This window comes from Mercenaria mercenaria, chromosome 3 (assembly GCF_021730395.1).
Source record: "Mercenaria mercenaria strain notata chromosome 3, MADL_Memer_1, whole genome shotgun sequence".
Lineage (NCBI taxonomy): Eukaryota > Metazoa > Mollusca > Bivalvia > Venerida > Veneridae > Mercenaria > Mercenaria mercenaria.
Window position 1 is genome coordinate 80,778,588 of NC_069363.1, and position 14,128 is coordinate 80,792,715.

The window sequence follows — 14,128 nt, forward strand, 5'->3', positions numbered from 1 at the left end:
ATTTTCGCAGAGAAAAACATTTTCTCTCTAGACAGAGGCAAGAGATGTTGTAATTTTTTGCAAAAGTGCCATCTAGAAAAAAGCGTTATTTTGTCAGATTACCGGTACCCATTTTCTAAAAATAAAAGATTGTAATTATTAACTTTATTAATGCTTTTCCGAGATTCCAGTTTTAATCGAATGAATGAACGTGCGTGCCGCCTTATTCATTCTTAAAGCTAGCCTCGGCTACCTAGCTTCTACGAAATAAAACTTCTATCTGGAGTTGTTTTTGTCCTTTCAACTTTAATCCCGTTTAACCCAATGGTATTCATCAAATGATTTTTGCACGATTTTTTATTTCAAACACTTGCAACATCAACATTTGGTGACTGACATCCTTGTAGACTATCGGATGAAAGAAAGAATGAAATAATAGTTAAATGATTAGTTTGTGAAGAAATGATCAGTCGAATGAATGAATGAATGAACTACTTAACGGCTATTCTGAATTTCTTTTTTATATTAAGATTACAAAATTAAACTGACCTTTTTGACGCTTCTGAATTTGTTAAAGCAATAAAAAGCAACCCGTGTTTCCGATTAATTGAAATATAATTCATGGTGTGGTTTGTCACAAAAAAAAAATCAGTTTATAAAAGATTAAAACATATAAATCAAATAAGTACTTACTCGTGACTTCCTTTCCCTCTGAAATATGCAATACAGATTATCGCGTGCGGTCACTTGAGTCAGATGTTATCGCTTCGGGATATATGAACGCGCGAAGCGTGACGAAGCGTGTTCTCAACTGATTGGATACCTAATATCTGTATGCATTAAAGATCCCAATTAATTTGCGCTAATTTGTGTTAATTGGCATTCATCGAGTTTCTGATATTGTCAATTTGCAGGTAGAAAAATGTTAGAAATTGTCAGACTGGGTTACCAGGCTTAGGGTACATGGGCTATCTATCTGATTTAGTTAATATGCATACAATTATTATCAATTAATGTTGCAGTAAAACTGTTCGGCAGAAATTATATGTACAGTTTATTTTCGTGGAGATGGGTAAATCAGTGTAAATGCTTATATCATTTGATTTAATGAAAGACACTCATTAATCTTTGCCAATATTTTTCGAGCGTTTTCGTTAATTTTAAGCAATATTTGTAACAGTCAACCAGTGTCACGCCATCCACGTTACCACGGTTATCATTGCTTTAAAGTAAAGTAATGTGATGTTATCGCTACCTGTTTTATCTTTATAAATTTTATTTTTTCTCTTAAAGTATTTATTTTTTAGTACGCTTGTGACTGGTAATGTGTCTTTCTTTTTGTCTAGAATATTTTAAATAATTGACTTTTTTACAACGGGTGAATATGATAACTTTTAATAAATGGACCATAAATATCACGGTGCGTTTGACAAATAAGTGGAAAGTTTGCAAATAAATTTAGGGGAAAAGGTATGGCCAAAACTCGAACCCACTACCCTGATATTGGCAGCTAAACGCTTTGCCGCCCAGCTACCTGCACATGCGATAGTATAATATCAACTAAGAATTATATATGTAATATTTGTATCGCTATTTATGTTTGGACATTGAAAATGAATTTATGGAAATATACGAAATATTCACATGTGCTAGGTCAATACTAAAGGACCCTACATCCACGAGAAATAAAATAGTCGGCCACAGTGTATACTACAGTGGAATAGAGGGGACATAGGAAACATTTTATTTATCACGTGCACACGTGTTAGCACCACATTCGCACATGTTAGATACCACGTGCGAATGTGTTGATTAACACGTGCGCACGTAATAACTATCTTAGCTAACACGTTCGCATGTGATAGCTATCACGTTCGCAGTTGTTAGCTGACACGTGCGAACGTGAAATATTACCAACGAAACTAATCGAGATATCAGCCTTTTTTCATAAACAAGAAACACTTACTTCGTAAATTACAGCTAACTATAAATAACACATCCTTATGAAAGACATCCATTTAGAAAAATTGCAGATCTTTCACGCTTTTTCATTGATCAGCTAACACGTGCGCACGTGTTAGTTATCACATGGGCACAGGTGGTTATAACGTGCTGTCACTTGCGCACGTGATAGTTATCACCCGCACACGTGTGAATTACCACATACGCACGTGGTAGCTAACACGTGCGCACAGAAAAAGTAAAATATTTCATATGAAAGGCGTTTGTTCGAATCTTTGGACGCAGACACATTATATCGATTATTTTTCGTCTGTAAAAATATTAGAATTGATTTCATAAGTAAAGTATCAATACATGTCTTATATACTTTTTCAGTACAAAATATAAATGGATTAGTTCCTCTTTTTTTCTATAAATATTTGCATTGTATGCACAAGCGTTGGAAATGTGCAGAAAAACAGTTAATTTATGCTTGCATTAGATTTTTACAATGGCGATGATCAACGGATGTATTTATCACTACAAATAAATAGGGATGAATTGATTAATCCTTTTCTTTTCTCAATCGGCTATTTAGATTAAATGTTAAAGTAAATCGGGAACGCGCTAGATGAAATGATGGATTCATTCATGTTTGATTTTAAATTTATACCTGTTTTGGTCCGTGAATGCTTTTTTCAGTTCATGTCATATTAGTATTAAACATTTCTTTCTTTCAATATTGGCATTCATTCTACATACACGTACAAGTTCGAAAACATGCGAAACGTTTGACCTTTGAAATGGCCGGAGAATATAATTTTCACTACACATATTGATTGCATCCCGTATTTTTGAAATATATAAGTTATTTAAACCCCGTATTTCCGGCATATACGGGAAATATACGGAGTTGTATACCAAGCATATACGGACATATACGTCCCGTATTTTCGAAATATACAAATTATTTAAATCCCGTATTTCCGGCATATACGGGAAATATACGGAGTTGTATACGAAGAATATACGGGAAATTTAATCCCTGTATTTTCAAAATATACAAACTATACATACCCCGTATATCCAGAATATACGGGAAATATACGGAGTTGTATACAAAGAATATACGGGAAATATAAGTCCCGTATTTTTAAAATATACAAATTATTTAAATCCCGTATTTCTGGCATATACGGGAAATATACGGAGTTGTACACCAAGCATATACGGGACATATACGTGCCGTATTTTCGAAATATACAAATTATTTAAATCCCGTATTTCCGGCATATACGGGAAATATACGGAGTTGTATACGAAGAATATACGGGAAATTTAATCCCTGTATTTTCGAAATATACAAACTATACATATCCCGTATATCCAGAATATACGGGAAATATACGGGGTTGTATATGAAACATATACGGGAAATATACGTCCTGTATTTTCGTAATATACGGATTTATGTATTCCCGTACACCAGACATATACGGGAATATACGGTGTTGTATACGATCAGAATAACCCTTTTTAGAATTTCCCGTATTTCAATAATATACGGGATATCGTATACTAAGAATTCCGTATTTCATAGTATACGGAAATCCGTATTTTATTAGTATACGGACTTTTAAATATACAAGCCCCGTACACGCCCGTATTTTAGTTTTCCCGTATTTCTTCCCGTATATGGGTAATATACGGGATCCCGTACATTCCCGTATATTAACTCTTTTTTCGCAGTGTTGAGGATCGCACTAGACGTGAATTTCAGACAAAAAGCTATCACATATGTGTAATCTTAACTCTGTTTATATAGTGAGTAGCTTTAATTCATTTTTAGTTTTCAGTATTGCTTGTAAATGCATCACTTTTCTGTTAACCTTTAATCTTTCTTTCAGACAATGTCTGAATTCTTTATAATTTTGCTAATCTCAGCGTCAGAGCTCGCCTAGATACGGCAAGTTTGTAGTAGCAAGAATAAAATAGATCATTTTATGGTCAGAGTACTATAGAAAGATCACAAAAATGACCATTTTTAGCGTTAGAAACTACTAACAAAAGCAGTAAAGTCTAACAAATTTTAAACTATTCCCTTTCGACAGGTTTTCAGGCTTCATATAAATGTAAAACATAATAAAATAATTTTTAATACTCGTACAAAACAGGATTTTAATGAACATAGAAATGATTCTGAAATAGAACGTTTCGTATAGGTACTAACGGTAACTTCAATATACCATGCTGACATCTATTCATGGTCAACATGTTATCATTTGATATAACACGAAACATTATTTCATAAATCAGAACTTCCTCAAAAGTAGGAATTATCGACTAAAATACTTCACGTAAACTTCACGTTTCGTTCAGCACATAAAAAATGTATAAATACTCTTATCTATTATGTATCTTTTATGTATATTTCATAAATATATGCATTACGAAAATCTTGTAGGACAAATTTTCCAAACGCATATGTATATATATATGGCATACTTTACAAATGTAGAAAATAAACTGCATTGAGCATATGAGACTGTTAACGACAGCGATGTGAATTTCAATTCAAAGTCTTCCACGTTTGCTTGTATATTATTACCTTTGTTTCTTTTAGTAGACAAAAGTTTCGGCTCTGGTAAAATGTTCTTACATCAAGTGGAAGATAATAGACTTTAAACAGACTAAATATTTCTGATACAAATAATTCTTCTTTTAAACTATTTTTATCACTGCGTTATAACTTCGGAGACAAGTCTCATATCTACATCATCTGATTGGTTGATTCTCAAGCTGATTAAAATCTCGATCTTCTCGATATAACTTGATATCGACCAATGGCAGGGCGGCATTCTTAGACTGGTCTCGAAAGTATGTTTTATAATCTGGAACAATTGTATATACATCTCTTCTAAGATTAAAGAACTGTATACACAACTTAGCAACTAACATGTTATTGTTTTTATGAAACAGATGAATTGACACTTTAATGGTATTTCTTTCAGGTATTCATATTTTGAAGATCAAAACTATATGTTTTGTTTTCCGTTTTAAAGATGTATCTATCTATACAATAATAAGAAATAGGAGGGTACATAATGTTTCGAACAAATCAACTTTTGATTGTATGCTATGTCTAAACAATGAATGGAAGATAGAAATTCTTACGATATGACTTCTGCCTCCAACATACCAGGCAAACCTGTCACCGCTAGTGACAAAATAAATGGTTTATCTCTAACCTCAGAACAGTTTCCATTTTACAGTTCTAAAATCTATAAAGTGTTCAGCATACAGCAGGAAATTTCGCCTGTATTCATCTATGACGATAAAAAACAAGGTCAGTGACAAGCTTTAATGGTTTTCTGCTGTGTACTAAATAACATGATTGTTGGATAATTGCATCTGAGGCCTTTATCGTGTAAATTGTTGTCAGACAATTACAATAGGAATGTCATAATGCATATCATAATTGAGGCGTCTAGATGGTTTCTGCCTATTCGATTATTTAAACAATATCCTGCACCAAACACCAACCCTCTAAAAGTGGACTTAAAATTATGAATCCTTTCTTAATGGTGTGTAAAAACTCGCTGAAATATGCTCATTGTCTTCTCAGAGACCGACACAGTATTTTCTAGTTTTTATATAATCTGTTCCCCACCTGTAACGTAATAAACGTGTCAGCGTCCGGTGACCTTTTCACGCTTCCGTAAGACACGAAAGTCATATGATAATATGACTTAAATATCTAGATCAGAAGCTCTCAAATACAGAAATATCTGACACTTGAGGCTGATTCTGACACATTTAGACAACATCAAAAAGGGCCTTAAGAAAGATTTGTCGATGTTGAAAAAAAATCTCCACATACCCTTGTTCCGTTACAGACCCCTTTTTGTGTTTTTTCGCGCGCCAATATTTTTTCATAGATAGAAGGCTCACATATCGTGCTCAAACCTAGATATTTTTATTCGTACGAAGGAGGTAAAAACTGACACCCCATAACCAAAAATAACAAAGAAAAACAAAACATGTACATGCTTTTAGATATGGTGACCCCTGAGCGCGAACCCTGACTGTGAACCAATACAAATGCGACTGTCGTTTTCAATATTAGCCTGTGTACTTTCATTTCTACAACTTCAAGGAAAAGCTGAAGGTCGTCTGACGTCATTTTCTATCTCGGCAAAAGTAAATATATGCCTTGAGAGATAATAAATATCACCTTCTCCTTAATTTTTGCCCAACTGTCTTATGCAACAGCTTCTTTCAAGCAGAAAACTGACGTTTCTTTATTCTGAAATAATGTAACTGGATTTTAAAGTATTGTAAATCAACATGTTTTCGACAACTTTGAAGCATATGGCACCGAAATTCTACTTACTGTAATTTTGAGCATCCTGTCAATTACTTAATAGTAAATCATTGCCGGAAAATAGGCATTGAGCGTTCACTTCAAACAACTTTATTTTTGTTATTAAACTGTCTGCAGGAACTGCTTGATGCGAAGATGAAAATTCCGATAAATCTGATTTTCTTCTTAAAATGCCTGTGATAACGAACTACTGGCAAATGCGTCGCTCATCTTCAGTAAGACGGATCTAAAACAAATTTCTTTTGCATCATTTGCGTATAAATAGTGTGGAATTACCGAATTTTATTTTGACAAATTTAAGTTAATAACACGGAATGTGTGTTTGAGATATCCTCATATATGAATTGTGCATTTTTATAAAACAAGTCTTTGATTTATGGTATACAACAAAAAGATGAAAGTCATAAAACTCCTTAGTAATAAGTTACATTTATGACAAAATAGCGATTTATTTGTTAGTCGATCATCATGGATATAAATTACAAGACAGACATTGCAATTGTTTAATGTCTTATCAAAAGCGTTGTGTAAACTGCTGATGTTATGGAATATCTTCTACAACATTTCTTTTTTTAAATCATATTATAAATAGAAAATTAAAACAACCTTTTAATAAACTAGGTTACACAATTGTGGTACTAACGAAAATGAATAATACGACAGTAATAATGGACGGTATACCATATTTGGCAAACTCTGATATCGTGCTCTTGATTGGTTGTTTCGGATTTTTTTCAATCCTTACGATGCTTGTGATTGGACAACGAAATTCAAATCAAGATAATACGACTGAGACGCCGGAGGAAACTGAAGTCCAACTTCCGGTCTTTCTTCGATGGAATAAAACTGAACGTGAGGCTGAGTTTAGTTTCGAATGACAATTATGACTGATTATTCTATACCTATTTTATCTATCCAATCGCGAACGTTCATTTGCAACACGTGACCGTACAATATATTACGGTATTTGGATGCACGTGCGTACAAAAATCCTGTATTTTCTGTATTTGGACGGTCCCACAGTCCCATGTTAAACATACGATAAAGCCCGAAACGCGTGAAAATGTTCCGAATGTAAATCGGATGAAGTAGGCGCTTGATTATGCATCTTGAAATCTGGATTTAATTTGATTTTTTTTTGTTTACAACACACAAAAACGATAGGGATAACAATGCTATCTAATTTAGATATTAAAACGTTCGTTAATAATCAAAAACTTAAAAATACAGTAAAAAGGATCATCAGATGTTGGAATATTTGAAAAGTCGCTAAAAGAAGCCGTTCCGGACGAAACCTAGAAATTGGTATCAGCCCTGACTATCTGAATAGCTACCTCAGCATTTTTGTTTAACGGTTAAGAAACAAAATTGAGAAGATTATGAATGGCAGCGGACGGGCGGTCAGCATCCGAAACATGTCTGCTCTATAATTCAGTTTTCGTCGGCTCTTCACCAAACTTGCTGAGAATGTTTGTGGGCATTACATCTCGGCCAGTTTCGATAACCAGCCAAATTGTACCAGGCACTCTTTGATTATAGTCCTTGAATTACTCGAAAAACGGGGAATTTAGCCTTGTCCGCTCTTTTAAGTCGAACAGTTTTCATCCGATCTTCACCAAACTTGCTGACAATGTTTGTGGGCATATATCTCAGCCATTTATTATTACCACCCAAATCGCCAAATGGCTGTTGTAGGGAGGTTGCACCATATACTTTTTTAATGATGATACGCAGAAAAACAACATTCAATGAATTACGTATATTAGGTATGAAGTGAAATAAATATAAATAAAAAGGTTATTTAAGGTCTAACATTGTTCTGTATAATATATATTTGCACTCATACCAAGCTGGGAAAAACTAGAAAAGGCAGGAATACAATATTAAGTGAAACATTTTTAATTTAAACTATTATTATAGTAAGATAAAATAGATATAGAATAAAAAGGTTATTTAACATTGTACTGTACAATACGAGATATATTTGGACTCGTACCCAGCTGAGAAAACCATATTGAACTCGCCTAGCGGCTCGTCCAATATGGTTTTCTCAGCTGGGTACTCGTCCAAATATATCACCGTATTGTACAGAACAATGTTAAATAACCTAATATTACAGTACTGTGGCTGAAACGAAATATCATGTATACATTGTAAACTATTATTTTGAGAATACGCCATTGATTATACTATTGTGATACTGCACTATAAGTAAAGATGATATCTTCATTTAAATTGTTACCTTTTCAAACTCTTTTGATAGCCTTACAAATGAGGTTATTAAACTGGAACAAAACGTAAGCCGTATGTGCAAATATGATATTTTTCAATTATCTATAAATAAACAGCCAAACCTGTATTAAGCAACAAGTTAAGAAAGACACACAATCTGTTTTTCTTAAAGCAGATAGCTGCTGAAGACAAGTTGGATTATAGAACAGGAAGTCAATTTGGAAAGATTGCTGTCGGCCTGTATTAAGCAAGTGGTTACTTAATACAGGTGACCGCTATAACAAAACAAGTGTGATTTTTAATGCTTGCCTACAGAAGGCATTGTTAATGCCTGAGTTGTGATTACAACGGTAATAATTAAATGCAATATGATATTTAATTCTTCGGTAAAAATGAAGTCGAAAGAAAAAACCTGCATGCAGTACTTTCTCAACAATAAACTTTGAAGCTCTCGTGCAAAGACCAAAAACTGAATAAATAGAAATTAATGCCAATGCAAATAAATCTTATTGTCATGTGAAAACTCCAGTGACATAATCATCAAATGGCAGCTGAGCTGCAGATAATCACAAGACCTGCTTTCAAACGGACTATGTCCATGATTCGTGGTTATTTTACTCGATATAGAAACCGACTATTTTTGTTCTTGACAAAACACCATTTGATCACGACATCTAGATAAAATAAGAGGTCAAAATAGGGATTGCTTCTGACTAAGTTTGGTGAACATCCTTTAAGCAGTTCATTAAAAGTTATCTAAATGTTTGTTTCGATATTTTAGTCTGACGACCCAGAAAATGCGTAACCATTAGAACAAACTTCATTATAAGAAGTTCTGAGATTTTTTGTTCTATTTTTACCTCTGGTGTCCCCTACAAGGGGCCAAGCAAAACCCTTACGATGATAATACAGACAAAGTTTGATGAAGATCCATCTAACGGTTCAGGGGAAGAAGACATTTAAAGGATTTTCTTTTCTAGTTATAGCTGCCCCTAAAAAAGGCCAAGTGCCTCTGTTTGATTACATTTAGGAGAGAACGTTACGTGGTGCTGAAGGAAAAAATTGATTACGATCCAGCCAGTGGATCCATCACAAGAAGCCTTTAAAGGTTTTCTATTTCTAAACTTAAACGGCCCCTTTAAAGGGCCAAACATCTCTATATGAACAAAATTTGGAGAGAACCTTTCAATTATGCTGCGGACCAAATTTGATAAAGATCAGTCCTGTAGTTTATAAGAAGAAGTCGTTTAATGGTATTTCTATTTTTAGCTGCAGTCGCCCCTTAAAGTTCAGCAATTCTCGGCCATGGTTGTTTTGTCGTATATATAGTCATTCTAATCATTCTTCATCGTTCGAACAACACATACTATAAGTGAACAAATCTTTGTTATCTTAAGCACATCATGTTCGTATAAACAATACATACAATAAACGATTAAAATAATCTGGTCAAACATTATACACTGCGGCTTTCTTTTTGGTTTTAAAAAGAAAGTGATAAACGATATTTCTGTATTCTGAAAAACAAATAGGATCAAACATTTAAACACAAGAGGCCCATATGAGTCAAAGTCGCTGAAAAGGATCGTAAGCTTTTGACCTTTTAAGTAAATGAGAAATTTCCAGCCAAGTTAAACCATCCACACGGCTGCCAACTGACTGATTACAGTCCTCTCATTTATATTAAATTACTTCCCTTTGTAATTAATTTCTTTCGCTGCCTAATGCATAATACAGACAGATATTCAACAAGCAATTTACAAAATGAAAGTTCATTGACTAAAATACCATAAAATTAACTTTTTTAGCATTTTACATACAGTCTAAAAAGTCAAGTTTCTCTTTACTATCAGTACTTCTTCTATGATGAAAGGTCATTGATTTGTTACTTCAATATTTACTTCAATATCAACAGTTTCTCACTAAAAGACTTTATCAGGTCAAATTCAGGTCATGATTTATCAAAGGAAAATTACTTTTAGTTTTGTTTTACTTGATTTAGATGTACACTGACACCACAAGGAGGAATTTATGCAAGAATGTTTATTCTCTATATATTATTATAAATTCGTTGGCCTTATTCCTAGGTCTGATCTTGACAATTTGACCTTGAATATATGTCACGCAACACGGTCTAATCAAGCAGTTTATAAGAATAACTTAAAGGTCATTCTAGTGTAAGCTCTGTCTGAGCTTTATATGGTGTAAGTGAAATCATTTGAACAAATCTAAAAGAGGACCTTACAAGGATGCAATCAAAGTTTGGTGAAGATTCAGCACGTGGTTTCTGAAAATAGTCTCTGTTTTCAGCTTTTTTGCACCCGAAAAGGGGCCATCATTACACTGAAGACATAAATATTTAAATCATGTTAAAGGGTGCCATTTCTGATAACATGTCATAAGTTTTTAATACATTATCGCGATATCGTTGACCTGTAAACACTTTATCAGTCGGTACATGAATTTTATGGCCAGACTGTTATATTGACGACAGTTGACGAAGAGTTTTCTGCAATGCCAAGATACGCCACAAAATATACTCCTGGCAGTGATGAACAGTTTTGGCAATGTCATGGCTTTCACATGTCCACTAGTAAGTAATTATATCAACATATATCTATAACGTTGCTTAATTCCTCCTATAAAGTGTTCCAATATCGAATCACTATTATTAGGCACCATTAAATATTAACTGTCCTTCTTTTGTGTTAAGATTATTTCAGTTATGTTATACCTAGTGAATCCTTAGCGGACCCAAACGTTTTAATTCAGTAACGATATGTTTTGCCGAAGAACCTTGTCGTATACGAACACTAAATTATGCTACATGCTTAATTTCTTCAATATTTCATTCGTTTTATAGGAAATGTCTGCAAATGGCTGTATTGCATAATAAACTAAATATTAATGTATACATCTTTAATACGTACTCAGCAGAACTATTCATGAGACGTATATTTCTACGTGGTTATCTCTCCATAGACTGGGAAGAAAAATGACGTATACAATTTTATCTCTACGTGTGACTTTTGAGTCTGAATCTTGCACGAAATACAATGTCTTGCAATATTTGATGTGTGTGCCAAGTTATTTAAAGTTTCATCCATGCATAAAAAGTTATTAACCATTGCCCGGTTGTTCACAACTTTAACAGGTGATTAAGCTAGCAACGGCTAGTTAAGGGTTAGTTTTCGACATTTTAGAAGCCATATTAGAACAAATGTTAAATTAAGGATTTTGAACACTAAAATGTCTCAACAGTTAAATCAAACATCATACTAGACTACTTAGTGTTTCCCACCAAGACTTAATACTTTGAATCAAAATTTAACCGGCGGTTAAAGATTTGAACAACTGGGCCCGCATATAAAAGCTTTTAACTGTGTTGTTTACCTTTAAGCTAGGGGTCTGGATCTTGCCCGCGGTATATTGTCTTGTTTCGGTAAATATTTTAAATCTGATCATGCATAATAAAATCCCCGGACACACAAACGCAAGCTCACATAAACAGGTGTAATACTACGTATTACAAATTATTCGTTGCGGGGGCTTTAAAATCGTAACAGAAAAATGTGAAAAAGTATTATTTTGACGTGTGGCGTAGCAAAGAGTGTGCAATGTTAAACATCGTGACCACGAGTGAAACATAGCTCAAATTAACATTTAATATGAACAAAGGTTCAACTCTTTGAATTGTTTAACCGTCCAGTATCATGACCTCATAAATTTATTTGAATATTTAGAAAAAAACTTATAAGATTTATAGATTTTATTATGCTTTTATATGATTGTAAGTATGCAATTTCAAAAAGATTTGATAAAATAAAGTATATTTTACATTATATTAACCTACATTTACTAGTAAAGGACATTTTCGAAACAACTTAACTAGGTCATTTGTCTTGTTCAGTTACCTGTGAGTAACCCTGTATGCTCACACGTTGTTCAGTACAATAATTATAATGATTTTTTTTTAAAACGAGTAAACAACTTACATTTTCAAACGTAATTACTAGTGAGTGTAATTGCCCATTAATATTATTAAAAAGAATAGTGTTTGTACATTCTCAAATACTAAACACACGTAGCTGTTCTGTACTAATCAATGTAGGTAATCATCCATTTTTGCTAAAGGACAATAATGTAATATCAGCAAAGAAACATAGATTAAAATGAACTTTGAAGCTGTCAAGATACAAACAGTCCTTCATCAAATGCTAACGAATTTCCGTGAAGTCTTATTTTCTTGCGAAACCGCCTGTAACGTAATTTTCAGCTGTCACTAAAGCAACGGGCATTGACAGGAACTGTTCCGAGACAGATTACCTTAATTCCACTGGCGCGTGTATATTCTAGCAAGAAAACAGTTTTTGAATATCCAGTACTGCAATCCAGATCCATAGATTCATACTGCTTCCTTTCTTCTTGTATACTTATTGTTTTAAGTTATACCAACAGTGTTCAGGTCGTTCGGCGACTCTCCAGCTTTTAACAGGGGAGAAATATATATAAGGGCTCATTTTTGTATTGTTAAAGAACGGGTTGTACTTTGGTAGAAACAGACTCTACCACAAGCATGTACGTAACTACCCGAGTGAGGATTAAACGTGCAGCGGTAAAGGATGAAGCCTCAACAATTGATTTAATTTACTAAACATTGCAAAACATACGAGGTCTACACACTATTTGCATCTTACATATAACGTCTACATAAATACAAACATGTATTTGGTCTGCTACATACAACATAACGTAAAGCTTTGATAAACCACGGTCACTATGACTGTTTTTTGATACTGTTTTATTTCTGAACAGAAATTTGCATTTTACCTACATTGACTTGGTTCACGATAGTTTTCACAAATGACTGATGGTATATCTCCTTTAAACAGTTTCAGAATTTATCTATAATTTAAACCTCCTCTCAGTAGAATATGCAGATGTTTCTTACCAAAATTAAATAAAATGTTTTACAGCTGATACATTAACAGCGTCACTGGCACGCACAAATACAGTTCGTAGTTGTGAAAAGTAGACCGAATAATGCCTTTATAAAGATTTGATGTTTAGAATTATTGAAATGACGAAAATATACTCTTGCCTTTTATTGTCAAGGAGTTAGCTTCTTTTCAAGTTGAAGTAGATAGAAAACCTTTTTTTTTTCAATAAGAAGACAGAGTATAAACAACATTAGAATATTGTTATTCTGAAGAGCATTTTAGCAGTATTGTCTCTGGAAATGTACACAGCCTGACAAAACCTTGCCGTGGTCAAATTGTATGTGATTTGCCAGATAAATTAAAAATTCAGGATTTTCGCTGCATCTAAGAAAATTATGCCGAATATACAGGTCCGTCTCAAAATTAACTACAAGTAGTTAGTGATTTGTCTTATAATTTTTCGCATACCCATATGTCAGCTAAATAAGATTACGCTGAAAAACATATATTATTTTTGCAAAAGAAACACAATTTTGCTTGAGCGATTGTATTTGATGAGTTAAAGTGATACTAGAAACCCATTTAAAAATGGTCAATATTTAACAGCATTTACTGATCCTCAATTCTAGCAAAACGAAAACAAAAAAAATCG